This window comes from Myotis brandtii, unplaced genomic scaffold (assembly GCF_000412655.1).
Source record: "Myotis brandtii unplaced genomic scaffold, ASM41265v1 scaffold535, whole genome shotgun sequence".
In the NCBI taxonomy this organism is placed as follows: domain Eukaryota; kingdom Metazoa; phylum Chordata; class Mammalia; order Chiroptera; family Vespertilionidae; genus Myotis; species Myotis brandtii.
This window is the reverse complement of record NW_005369964.1, coordinates 1,181,356-1,186,726: the sequence shown is the minus strand read 5'-3', so window position 1 is coordinate 1,186,726 and position 5,371 is coordinate 1,181,356. Positions and strand designations below refer to the sequence as shown.

General features: G+C 52.4%; 1 long non-coding RNA gene across 1 annotated transcript in view; it reads right to left on the bottom strand.

The window, feature by feature from the left end:
- Positions 1-866, bottom strand: part of LOC106728092 — a 5,528-nt gene extending 4,662 nt beyond the window's left edge. Inside the window, exon 1 of the long non-coding RNA XR_001364340.1 lies at positions 770-866. This is a non-coding gene — a long non-coding RNA (uncharacterized LOC106728092). The remainder of the gene's footprint in view (positions 1-769) is intronic.
- Between the last annotated feature and the right edge of the window lie 4,505 nt (positions 867-5,371).

Sequence of the window (5,371 nt, the reverse complement as noted above, 5' to 3'; positions counted from 1 at the left end):
CTCAATCCCCAGTGGGGGGGTGTGTGCAGGAGGCAGCCAATCAATGATTCTCTCTCATCATTGATGTTTCTATCTCTCTATCCCTCTCTCTTCCTCTCTGAAATCAATAAAAATATATTTAAAAATAAAATAAATAAAAGTATATTTTTAAAAAACCATTTTTTAAGAAGTCACAACCTGGTAACCTGAAGTTTTAAAATAGAAAAGTTAGGGAGCAGCAAGCCAACTTCCGGCCAGTCCTTGGTTGTGTCCCTTGTCCATCCGGGCCCCGCCCTGTCCATCCTGACTCCCAGCTTCAGGCAGCTGTGATTCTGGAAGAGGAGGATGAACAGCCCAAAAGCAGAACAGAAATGGGAGGCAGAAGCGTGCACTGTCTCTCATCATCTGGCGTCTTGTGCCGGTTCAGCGTGCCAGATGGCAAGGGTCGATGTGAACTCGACACATGTTTAAATGAAGGTGAACATTTGGTAAATTTTCCTAATGACGCCTTTTAAACTCCACTTTGTAAATAGAATGTTTAACGCATTAGACAAACACTGGATAACAGCAAAAACAATTTTTTAAAAATAACAGACTGAACGCCTCCAAACAGTCCAAATCCCCAGGGACCAGGGCGGCCTCCTCCATCCCAGGAGGGAGTGGCCTGGGCCTGAGAGCCCACAGCTCCGCCCGGGGACCTGCCCCAGCCTCCACCCCTGGAGCCAGGCCCAGGAGGGTGTTCCTGGGGGAACAAGCCAGCTCCCCAAAGAGCCGCCTCTTAGGTTCCTACCTGGAGTGCGGGAGCCTCCAAGAGCAGGGGCTACAAACAGGAGGTGCAGGTGGAGTCCAGAGAGCCCGCTGCCGAGAGCAGGGGAGTCGGGGGAGCGCCGCTGGCCTGAGGACGAAGGGAGGCATCAGAGCAGACACGAAGCGTCTTTGGAGAAAGGCGGCTTAGAAGCTCCTCTCAGAACCGACAACAGAAGAAAACATACCAAGCCGCCTCTGTCAGAGAGAAAACTGTCCCGGCCCCACCTCTTTGGAGAAAGGCGGCTTAGAAGCTCCTCTCAGAACTGACAACAGAAGAAAACATGCCCACCCGCCTCTTTGTCAGAGAGAAAACTGTCCCGGCCCCACACGCTCAGGAAGAGACCTGTGGGCCGCGGAGCTCACAGCAGGTTGCCTCTGGGCTGGCCTCCGTGCTGAACTCAACTTTGCATTTTCACTTTAAAGGAAACCACATTTAGAAATTTCTCTTAGCCCAGCCGGCGTGGCTCGGTGGTTGAGTGTCGACCCATGAACCAGGAGGTCTCGGTTCCATTCCCAGTCAGGACACAGGCCCGGGTTGCAGACTCCATCCCCAGTAGGGGGCGTGCAGGAGGCAGCCAATCAATGGTTCTCTCTCATCATTGATGTTTCTATCTTTCTCTCCCTCTCCCTTCCTCTCTGAAATAAATACATTTTTTTTCTCTTAACATTCAACAATTAACGAACGGTTCTAGTGCCAGAACAGATGTGCTTTCCTTGCAGGAAATGTGTGCTGAGGGATCTCTCAAACTCCTCTTCCCCACGGGGTCTCGGAGAGGAAGCGCTTTGTGCAGGGAGACGTGGGCAGTCCCGACAAGACCCGTCCTTTCGCAGGACTTTTCATCAGCACCTTCTACCCCCTGAAACTCAGACCTGCTTCCAATAGCCGACCCCTTTCCTAGACCAGGAACCGGGAGAGCAGGGAGCTTGTGAGGAGACACAGACACAGACACAGACACACACACACACACACACACACACACCACAGAGAGACACACCACACACACACACACCCCACAGAGAGACACACCACACACACACACACACCACAGAGAGACACACCACACACACACACACCCCACAGAGAGACACACCACACACACACACACCGCACACACATACACACACACAGAAATACGCTTTCCTTGCAGGAAATGTGTGCTGAGGGATCTCTCAAACTCCTCTTCCCCACGGGGTCTCGAAGAGGAAGCGCTTTGTCCAGGGAGACGTGGGCAGTCCCGACAAGACCCGTCCTTTCGCAGGACTTTCCATCAGCACCTTCTACCCCCTGAAACTCAGACCTGCTTCCAATAGCCGACCCCTTTCCTGGACCAGGAACCGGGAGAGCAGGGAGCTTGTGAGGACGGCGTTCCCGAGGAGACACAGACACACACACACACACACACACACATACACACACCACACAGAGAGACATACCACACACACACACCACACATACATACACACACCATAAACACACATACACACACCACACATACATACACACACCATACACATACACACACCACACACAGACATACCACACAGACATACACACACCACACACACAGTCATGCACACAGACACACATACAGACACATGCCACACATGCATACACACAGAGAGGCATACGAGACACAGACAACATACACACACCACACACACATACACACACCACACAGAGAGACACACCACACACACACCACACATACATACACACACCATACACACCCATACACACACCACACACAGAGACACACATACACACATACAGACACCACACAGAGACACACCACACACACACATACACACACCATACACATACACACATACACACACCACACAGTCATGCACACACAGACACACATACAGACACATACCACACATACATACACACAGAGAGGCATACACACAAAGACATACACATACACATACGTACACACACAGACACATCCCACATACACAGACACACAAAGACACGCACACACACACTATGTCCTTCACACACACTTGTAACAAGAACCCATCCTGACGTGAACACCTTCATCATCTCCACAACCAAGGGGCCAGGGGCCGCGCTCAGGAAATATTCACGTGTGATCCCCTAAGGCAGCGGTTCTCAACCTGTGGGTCGCGACCCCTTTGGCGGTTGAACAACCCTTTCACAGGGGTCACCTAAGACCATCCTGCATATCAGATATTTACATTACGATTCATAACAGTAGCAACATTACAGTTATGAAGTAGCAACGAAAATAATTTTATGGTTGAGTACAACATGAGGAACTGTATTTCAAGGGGCCAGAAGGTTGAGAACCACTGCCCTAAGGGGAAGTCGGGACTGAACATGACCCTGGCCTAACTGCAGAGGGACGCTCCACATGAGGACGGGAACATACTCATTGGCAAGGTTGGCTCTTCAGGGGGACAGCAAGGCCTGGATTTTGGTGCTCAAATCACAGGTTCTTTCTTCCTTCTGTTTTCCCCAGTGTTAATTTTTAAGATGAACATCTTCAAATCATACTTGGTATTATTTTGACCAGACACATTTTTGTACAATTATTCTGAGATATAACAAATTAAAAAGACTTGACAGTGAATTTCCCCCCCAATTCTGCAATCTCCTGTCCCTATGCCACTGAAAAAAAAAGGTCAACATTTGTAAGTCGTGTTCCAAACAATGTGGGCCACGCTTCAAAGGGAAAAACCCGTTGAGCTTCGGCCGGCTAGTCTTACCTGGTATTTGTGGGCTGACCTCTCCACAGTGCCTGGGCTCCTCGCAGAATCCATCAGCTCACAGAGGTCTACACCCCAAAGAGAGGAAACCCGTTTGGCGGGAGGCGGCCACAGAACACATGAACACAGCACGGCAGGGAATTCGTTTCTTGTTTCAAAGCCCTTTGCTTTAGAGCAGTGGTTCTCAACCTTGGCTGCACATTAGAATCACCTGGGAATCTTTTTAAAATCCTGATTTCTGGGCCTCATCCTCCGGAAATTCTGTTTCTTTGTTATGGGGTGGGGCCACAACATTAGTACCAGGGTCTCCGAAGCAGGGACCCCAGGGACAGAGGGTGGGGACCATCCTCACTCCTCACTGCTCCCGTCAGGCACTCCCCTCCCGCGGGGGACGAGGGGGCAGTGGGGTGTGGTGGCGATGTCCTCACTCTCAAAGGGCAGAGATGTCCCCAGAGGGTGTCCTCACTCCCACGGGGTGGGGGCTGGGCGGCCTCAGGACCCCTTCTTTCTGGAGGAGGCACCCCTCTCCTAACCCGACCGGCGCCCCCCGCAGGGCCAGCAGCCCTGCAAAAAGGCGCCCCAGGTGGCAGCACTTTTTTGGCCCGAGCACCTGGCCCCGCACCTGACCGAGCCTGAGCTGGGCCGCAGCTTCCCGGCCCTTCAACCTCCCAGGACGGCAAGGACCTGGGGCGCGAGGGTGACTCCGAATAGGGGTGCTGTCACTCAAGTTGGGGCCACCAGAGTCGGCTTGGGCGCTGTCACTCAAGTTGGGGCCCCGGCGATGCTTATTGAGAGCAGCGGGGACAGGGCGGGCCGTCACCGCACCTACCTTCTGCACCGCATGTCCATTTTGTGCCCCGAGTGAACCTTCCTGAGTCAGGAAGGAAGGTCTTGCGGGCCAGACCCGGGCTGTGTGACGCCACAGGCGTCTCCACGGCAACGAGGTCCGGTCCGCACCCTCGGGAGGGCGGAGTCCCTCCTGCCGCTTTGCTGGTCCCTCCGCAAAGCTCCAGATCCTTCCTCCCGCCGGGCCCAGCCGTCGGTGCTCCACGCGGCGCCAGCGAGGCCTTTTTTAGGACCTAATTTTCCCACAAAACCTTGAGCGACTCCCTCGTGCCCTGGGCGGTCCCAGCCGTTTCCCTAGGCCTCGCGCTCGCCTCCTGAGAACCGGCCCACTTCTCCTAAACAGGGAAGGCTCCGAGCCCCTCCTCTCTCCCTACCCACAGCTCTGACTTCGGCCAGAGATGCGCCCCGCACCCCGCCTCCATCCCCGCCAGCTTTACCTTATTGGCTTAGTTTGACACCTCCTCCGGGAAGCCTTCCGTGGCTTCCAAATCCCGGTTTGAAGCCGCTTCTCCGTGCGTGCGCCCACTGCAGGCCAACTTTGTTTTCAAGATTGTTTGGTTATTCTGGGTCCCTTGCGTTTCCATGTGAATTTTAGAATCAGCTTGTCAATTTCTGAAAAATGTGTCAGCGGGGATTTTGATAAGGATTGTGTTGAATCTGTAGATCACCTTAGGGAGTATTGCCATCTTAACCATATTCTGTCTTCCAATCCTTGAGCATGGAATGTCTTTTCCTTACAGCGGTTCTCAACCTGTGGGTCGCGACCCCTTTGGCGGTCAAACGACCCTTTCACAGGGGTCGCCTAAGACCATCCTGCATATCAGATATTTACATTATGATTCATAACAGTAGCAACATTACAGTTATGAAGTAACAACGAAAATAATTTTATGGTTGGGTCACAACATGGGGAACTGTATTTAAAGGGCCAGAAGGTTGAGAACCATTGCTTTATTAGATCTTCTTTTAACGCATTTTTGTGGCTTTTAGAGCATGAGTCACACAT